The following is an 8573-nucleotide window of genomic DNA, read 5'->3' as shown; positions in this document are numbered from 1 at the left end:
TGTTGAGGGCATTGCATGTATGGAATGAACTGCCAGAGAAAGGGGTGGAGGCTAGTACAATTTAAAGCATTTAAAAGGCATCTGATTGGGTACATGAAGAGGGAGGATTTAGAGGGATAAGGGTGAACCACTGGCAGATGGGACTCCATTAACGCGCTCAGTTATTGGTCAGTGCATTGAATACAGAAGCTGGGATGCCATATTGTGGCTGGACAGGACATTGATTAAGCCACTTCTGGAATTCTGTTTTCATTTTGAATTTCCCTGTTCTGGGAAGGATGTTGTGAGACTTGAAAAGGTTTGGACAAGACTTCCAAAAACGTTGCCAGGATTGGAGGATTTGGGCTACAGGGAGAAGCTGAATCGGCTGGGGCTATTTTCTCTGAGAGTCAAAGACTGAGAGGTGACTTCATGGAGATTTATAAAATCACGAGGGGTGTGAATAAGGTGAGCAGCCGGGATCCTATTTCCTCAGGTTAGGTGGGTCCAAAACTAGAGCACGTAGGCTTTAAGTTGAGAGGGCAAACATTTAAAAGGGATCTAACTGGCGACGTTTTCAAGCTGAGTGTGGTGTGTGTATGGGAGGGGCTACCAGATGAAGTAGTGAAGGCTGAAAAATCACAACATTTAAAAGGCTTCCAATTGGGTACATGAATAGGAAGGGTTTTGATGGATACGGGCCAATAGATGGTAAATGGGAATCCATTAGTTTAGGATTCCTCGTTGGCATGGACGAATTGGACCGAAGGTCTGTTTCTTTAATCTTAATAAATTAAGATGCATTCCTGTCTTTTGTGGAGAGCTAGCTGAAGCGCAGATAATTATCCTTGGAGATGAGAAGGTGAAGCAGTGATTTCGACCTGATGCAGATTTGGTTTCAAGGTCTTGAATTTGAGAGAGAAAGGAATTGTTAACATTGTCACAATTTTTAGTAACTACTTTCAAGTAATTGGCAAATAATACAAGGTGAAAATGTGAACACTATTTTACTCAGTAAGTTCTGAGCATCTGGAACAGTCTGAACGACACAGATTCAGCAGCTATTCTGAAACAGACTTGGAATTTTACTTTTTAAGGAAAGATTTTGGGGGCTGTGGGCACATGGGAGGGGATTTGGGACAGATTTGCAGCATCTCCAGAGGGAGAGAGTACAGCCCCAATGGGCTGAATAGCCCCCAGCCCCTGTGCTCTGTGATACTGCCCCATTCACTGTGAATGATGAAGCTCATCCCAGAGCAGAGAGAGGGAGGAGCCAACCACTCATCTCTCAATCGGCGCCGGCTTGATTAACGGCAGCTCCAGACCAATAGGAGGAGAGTCTGTGTGGTCCTGCAGCCAATGGGAGTGAATGAGGGGTGTGGCCAGCAAGACAACACCTGTCCATGAGCTGTGCAGATGCAGTGTCACTGGGTGGGGGTGGGAGAGACAGCAGAGACTGGGACAGAGGCTGTTGGACCTGAATTACAAACTCCCAGTAAATTAAAACTAAAAGAACTGCGGAAGATGTAAAACAGAAATAACAACCAGGAGGTTCTGGAAAAGCTCAGCAGGTCTGGCAGCATCTGTGATGAGAAATCAGAGTTAACATTTCAGATCTGGTGTCCCTTCCACAGAACAGATGTTACTGAGGGGAAGAAAAGGTCAGTTTATGTGCAGAAGATAGTGTGGGGGGAGAATATAAGGAGTAAAGGATAGGTGGGGATAGAGTGAGAAGAACGGTTGGATAAAGGAGTGGATAACGATCTGGCTGGGGGAGGGTGATTAGCTGTTAATGGAGACTGTTAGTGGCTAACCATAGGTAGTGTGTAATGACAGGCTGTGAGAGCAAGGCCTGGTGTGTGGGGTAGGGGGCTATGACATGAGGTTGTTAACCTAGGTTAGCCACTAACTGTCTCCATTGTAAGCTGTTGCCCACCTATATCACTCCACGATTGGAGCTTCCGAGGACACAAACCTTTGGAATATCCTCCCTAACCCCCTCTGTCTGCCTTAAAGATGTATCTAAAAATCGTTCTCTTTAATCAATGTTTCCATAGGAGACTTGTCAATGTGAAAGGCTCCATACAATGCAGGTAGTTGTTGTTATTGTCTGACATCAGGAGAAACAGGAATGAACCCTTTCTCTTATACCTGATGAACAGCAGCAAAAGCAGGAAGCACTGAGCATGCTCCAGCTCACAATGGGCCTCGGATTATTGATGTCAGCGCAGGACCAATAAGAGTCGGGGGAACGGGGCTGGAGGACCAGGATGTACCAGTTGGTCCTTCAACCAATCGGAGTGAATGAGGGGCGGGACAATACTCAACCACGTGATAAACCTCACTGGCAGCACAGTGTTGTTGTGGCCAAGGCATTGGAAATGTGTGAAGGTACAGGGCAGGGGAAAGGAAAGACATATTGACCAGGAAGAGAAGGAAATTTTCACGTTATGGAATGAGAGGTTTTACAGAACTTATTGTACATTGTAAAACACAAATTTGAATATCCCAAATTCTGTACCATTTTCCCTCCCTATAATGCATTTTTCACTCTCTGAAATATCAACCGTGTGTTTCTCTCTCCACAGATCCCAGTGATCAGTGCCAAAGCCCCATTGCGTGTGAAGAAGGTGATGTTTGAATTCCTTGTACTGCTGCAGTTCGTGTGGTGAAGGTGCTCCCACAATGTGGTTGGGTAAGAGCTGTTATAGATTATTCACTCAGCAACATTGAAGAGTTGACAATGTATGTGCAAATCAGCAACAGTTTGTTTTTATCATGTTTATAATTCCACAGAAATACTATTGAGAGCTTCTGACATAAGGCCACAGATTGAGATACTAGGTCAGGTGATCAAAAGCATTGCCAAATAAGCAGGTTTTTGAGAACACCTTAAAGGAGGAAAGCAGGTCTGAGAGAGTTAGGGTAGGAATTCCAGACCGTGTTGCCTTGGCAACAGTAGAAACAGCCAGACAGGTGAAGCAATGAATAAACACATCGTTGGGAGTCTGAAAGAAAATAAGTTGTCGCGGTCTCACAGGTTGTGTGGTACAGGGAGACAGGGATGTTCACAGCCAGGAATTACATCAAGGGTGAGAATTTTAAATTGTTGCTTGTAAATAGGAGCCTAGTTTTGGTACAAGTGAGCACTTGGGCAGGAGGGTTTAAGATACTCTTGAGACTACAGGAAAGTTGTATGTGAGAGGCTGGCCCGGAGTGTTTGGATAATTAAGTCTGAAAATAACACAGGGATGGACAAGTATTTCAGTAAATGAGCTGAGACTAGGGTGGAGTTGGGTGATGTCACCAGTGAAGAAAGTGTGTTTTTGGAGTTGGGCTCCTCCTCATCACTCCCCCTCCCCAATTCACAGATATTGTTCCTTGTTCTGTCTGTCTGTCTTTTCTGGTTATGTCCTTCTCTCCCATTCTGCTACAAACTAATATTTGACCCCGCCGTTGTTGCAAAATCCTGCTCCATCCCCACTCTCCCTTTCCTTTCTGAAGTCCTTGTATGTGGTGTCCCTTAAGGATCTATCCTTGGTCCCTCCTGTTTCTCACCTACATACTGCCAGGAGGTGACATCGTCCAAAAGCACCGTGTTAGGTTTCACATGTACACTGACATTGCCCAGCTCTCCCTCCCCATCATCCCTCTCCATTGCTCAGTTATCAAACTGCTCATCACACTCCCACTTCGCGATTGGCTGCAATTTCCTACAATGGAATGTTGCAATGGTTAAACCCATTGCCTTCAGTTGCTATTACAAATTGCTTTCCCTTCCTGCTGAGCCCCTCTCTCTCCCTGGGAACTGTCTGAGGCAGAACCACACTCTTCACAATATTGCTCTCATATTCTGACCCCAAGGTGACCTTCTGATCAGGCATCTACACAATCACAGACACCAGGAATTCCAATCTCTAAAATGTTGCTTGTCTCCACCTCACCCCAGCTCCATTGCTACTGAAACCCCTGAGCCGTGTCGGGTGTTGCCTTAAACTTGACGAATCCAAAACAGAACCCGTGATTCCGCGACTATCCCAGAACCTGGTTCCAGACTCCCTCATGATGGGAAACATCCACTCAGTATTTACCCTGTCAAACTCCTTGAGAATCCTACATGTTACAATGAGATCCCCTCTCATTCTTCCCAAATCCAGTGAGTAGAATCCCAACCTCTTCAGCCTTTTCTTAAAAGATAATCCCTGCAAACCAGGGTTCATCCCAGTCAAGTTTCTGTGAAATGCCTCTGTTGAAATGATGTATTTCCTTAAATAAAGGGGCCAACACTTCTGTCATTATTCCAGATGTGGTCTGACTCGCACTTTATAAAGTTCCTCTCAAGTATATACTCCAAACAACTCCCTTTAAACTTGCACAGATGTTGGTGGAAATGTCCAGCAGGTCATGCAGCATCTGTGAAGAAGAATCAGTTAAAGTTTCTGGTCTGGTCACCCTTCCTCAGAAACGTTAACTCTAATTTCTTTTCACACCTGCTGCTAGACCTGCTGAACTTTTCCAAACACTTCTGATTCTCTTCCTGGTTTACAGCATCTGCAGTTTTTTTCAGTTTTCATATCCTTTAAACTTGCCATCTCTCCTCTAGAATTTGTCATTTCCGCCTTAGAAAAAAGATTCACATTTATTTGGACTCCCCTACTCTGGGGGAAAAAAAAAACCATGACGAGTCACCCTATCATTGCTCCTCTAATTTTATAAAGTTCAATAAAGCCACCTAAAATGTCCAGTGCTGCAGGGAAATAGCCTCAGTCTATTCAGCCTCTCCCTATGGTTCAAATGTTCCAATACTAGCAACACCCTGGTTAAACTTTTCTGAACTCTTTCAAGTTTCCCAACATCTTTCCTGTAACAGGGAGGCTGGAATTGAAAGCAGTCTGGGGATTCCAAAAGTGGCTGAGCCAATAAACTGTACAACTGAAACATGATCCCCCAGCTCCTATCCTCAATGCACTGCCCAAAAACAGCTAGCATACCAAACACCACCTTCACTGACCTGTCTACCTTCAACCACACATTCACAGAACTATCAACCCACACTGCACGGTGTTTATCAACACTTGCCAGGAACTTGCCATTAAGAGGTTGAGTCCTATTCTGGTAACATCTTTCTGAAATGAGGGAGACTACAATTGAATGCAGTATTCTAACACTGGCCTCACCAATGCCCTACTCAGCCACACCGTGACCTCCTAATCCCTATACTCAGTGACAGAATCCCCACAGTGTGGAAGCAGGCCTTTCGCCCCATGAGACCATACCAACCATCGGAACAGCATTCCACCCTGACACTGTAACCTACCATTACCCAATGCTAATCCAGCTAACCTGCATGTCTTTGGATCTGTGGGAGGAAATTAAGAGCACCCAGACGAAGCCCACCCAGACACACAGGGAGAATGTGCAAACACCACACAGACAGTGGAATCAAACCAGGGTCCAGTTATTGACCAGAGCATTTCATTAAAGGTTGGTGTCCCAAATGCCACATTCAGCACCTGATCTCCCTGAAACCCCACTTTCCAGGAACTATGCAGTTGTTCTGAGCCCTTCAGAGGGAAGTAAGATGAGGAGGAGAAAATACAAACAGGGTTGAGTTGTAGATCTATAAAATAACTCTCCATCTTACCCCTCTGTGTTCCCCCCCATCTCCCCCCCACTCTGTTTTACCCCCCCTCCTTTGTTGGTCTGTCCTTTGTCGGCCCCCCCCACATCGTCGGTCGTGCATCCCCCCCCTTGATCTGTCTCACCCTCTGTCAGTCGCCCCCTTGTTAGTCGCACACCCGTCTCTTTTCCCCCCTCTGTCAGTTGCCCCCCCCGCCCTCAGTCTGTTCCCCCTCTTTGTCGGTTGCCCCCTCTGTTTCCCCCTCCTCTCTAATCCTGTTTTCTGGCCCCATCCATTTCTGTGCCTCCCCTTTCTATCCTCCTCTCCGTCCCCACCCATTTCTGTCCCAACCCTCTCGATCCACCCACCCTCTTTGTCTACCCTCCCCTCCCAGTCCCCTAGATCTGTACTCCCTCCCTCCCTCCCCCCCCCCCCCCCCCCCCGGCAGGGAAAATATCCTGTCTATTTACCCTATCCATGCCCGGCCTGATTTTAAAAGTCTCCTTCAGGTCACCGTTCAGCCTCTGACGGTCCAGGGAAAACAGCCTATCCAACCCTGGCAACATCCTATAATTCTTTTCTGACCCCTTTCAATTTTGAGAACATCCATCTGATAGGAAGGAGACCAGAATTGCATGGAGTATTACAAAAGTTGCCGAATCAATGTCCTGTACAGCGTCAATATGACCTCCCAACCCCTATACTAAACACTCTGACCGATAAAGACAAGCAGACCAACTGCCACCTTCACTATCCTATCTACTTGCTATTCTACTGTTAAGGAACTATGAAGCTGCACTCCAAGGACACTTTGTTTAGCAGCACTCCCCCGGAACTTATATTAACTGTATACGTCCTGCTAAAGTTTGCTTTTCCAAAATGCAGCAGTTCGCATTTTTCTAAACTGAACTCCTCAGCCCATCACCCATCTGATCCAGATCCCCTTGTACTCTGAGGTAATCTTTTTCCCTGTCTACCACACCCCCCATTTTGGTGTCATCCGCAAACTTATTTATAATATCTCTTATGTTCACATCCAAATCATGGATATAAATGACGAAACGTAGTGGATCCAGCACCGATCCTTGTGACACTCCACTGGTCACAGGCCTCCAGCCTGAAAAGCACCCTCTGCCTTCTACCTTCAAGCCAGTTCTGTACTCCATACGATCTAGCCTTGCTGACCAGTCTCCCGGGAGGAACCTTGTCGAATGCCTTACTGAAGTCCATGTAGGTCGTGTCCATGCTCTGACCTCAGCAATCCTCTTTGTTACTTCTTCAAAAAAACTGAGTCAGATTCATGAGACATGATTTCCCATGCACAAATCTGTTATTAATATCCAGGATTTAACTCTGTACATCGGGGTCTGTGTTGCCCAGTTATAGGTGTTAATATTCGGGATGAAGTTCAAGTACGCCAGCATTTTGTCTGTGACTGTGTATTGAGTTTTGTTAATGTCACCAATACAGTTGAGTTCCTTTTGAAAGCCAGTCCCCGTATCCCTTGCCCACCAGGAAATAGTGGCAGTGTCCTTACCTCTGGACCAGGAGGATGGAGCTCAGTTGAGTAACAGCATCTTTGAAAAGGCTGATTGGAAAACATGCCCAAGCCACCAGGCCATACTGTCTCCCAGCTGTCCCTGCCTCAGCCTCTAAACTTCCTGTAGTTTCTCTCCTGTTAGACTCTCCCATTGCTCAGTTTGTCCAGGATCCCCTCCTGCTGCTGCACTGATCCTGTCCCTCACTGACCTGTCCATCCCCCAGTGTCCTCCACATTCATTTATTGTTTACAATCCCATTACCCCTGTCCTCCAGCCCCACCTCTTCCAGTCTATAGAGACGGCTCAGTGGTTAGCACTGCTGCCTCACAGCACCAGGTACTCTGGTTCGATTCCGGCCAAACCTGGAGTTTGTGCATTCTCCCTGTGTCTGCGCAGGTTTCCTCCGGGTGCTCCGGTTTCTGCCCACAATCCAAAGATGTGCAGGACAGGTGAATTGGCCATTCTAAATTGCCCATAGTATTAGTTACAATAGTCAGGGGTAAATATAGGATAGGGGAATGGGTCTGTGTAAGCTACTGTTTGGAGGGTCATTATGGACTTGTTTGGCCGAAGGGCCAATTTCCATACTGGAGGGATTCTGATATATTGGGCAGCAGCTGCTGTCAAGCTCCCGGACTCCTGTATGATCGGGAATATGTGCTGTAGGAGGGGAGACCAGTGTATGGGCGCAGTGCTAGCCAATTGTGGGAGTATGCACAGTGCCTGGGAATGAGGCTGTGGTTGTGAGGGATTAATCTGTCATTGGCATCTTCCTCCCTCTGGGAGCAGGACCCAGGGGAATGGCCCCTTTCCTGTACCCTGCCATGTGATCAGACTATCAGTGGGGCAGCATTTTGCAGAAAGTTATCAGAACTCTTTTGTGAAGATTCAGGGTTTTTGTGGAAAGTGACAAGGATAGGCCTGCAATTCGAGTCCTAATTTGGTTCATTTTAGTAAGATGGGTTTTGGCCAGTGTGCAGGAAGCAGTGTATGCAGGGTGGTTGTTATCAGAGGATTCACCAACAACTCTTTCCCCCCCCCCCCCCCCCCCCCCCCCCCCCCCCCCCCCCCCACCCTGGTGGACTCAGAGTCAGACTCATTGATTTGGTTCTTAGTCCGCAGACAAGAGCTAGGAAACTGAATTCAAAGAGAGGAGAAAGAGTGAGAACTGGGTGTGGAGGGAAGGAGTGAGGAGATTGGTTTGGATTTCAGTTCACAGAAGAAAGAAATTGTTAGACTGAGAGTTAAGACTTTGGAAAAGATGAAACTACAATTATAATTCTTATTAAGATCCATCCTGTATTAATATGGTGAGTTGTTTTCTCAGTTGTAGGATACTGAAAGGGTGGATTTGTGGATGAGAAATTCAAATTGAACTTCATGTTCAGATCTGATAGTTACTTGATCCGTGCCGATCTGAATATTCATTGGCC

At 46.5% G+C, this 8573-nt stretch overlaps 1 long non-coding RNA gene across 4 annotated transcripts in view; it reads left to right on the top strand.

Annotated features, from left to right (window-relative positions):
- Nucleotides 1-2326: 2326 nt before the first annotated feature.
- The window catches only part of LOC132829116 (uncharacterized), a 44235-nt gene continuing 37988 nt past the window's right edge, over nt 2327-8573 (top strand). For 2 of the 4 annotated variants that reach the window (XR_009646204.1, XR_009646202.1), the window contains exons 1-2: nt 2327-2441; nt 2568-2674. This is a non-coding gene — a long non-coding RNA (uncharacterized LOC132829116). The remainder of the gene's footprint in view (nt 2442-2567; nt 2675-8573) is intronic. The other 2 variants (XR_009646205.1, XR_009646203.1) reach the window with 1 other exon arrangement.

This window comes from Hemiscyllium ocellatum, chromosome 28, assembly GCF_020745735.1.
Source record: "Hemiscyllium ocellatum isolate sHemOce1 chromosome 28, sHemOce1.pat.X.cur, whole genome shotgun sequence".
In the NCBI taxonomy this organism is placed as follows: domain Eukaryota; kingdom Metazoa; phylum Chordata; class Chondrichthyes; order Orectolobiformes; family Hemiscylliidae; genus Hemiscyllium; species Hemiscyllium ocellatum.
The sequence above is the reverse complement of the archived record's forward strand: the minus strand, read 5'-3'. Positions and strand labels throughout refer to the sequence as shown.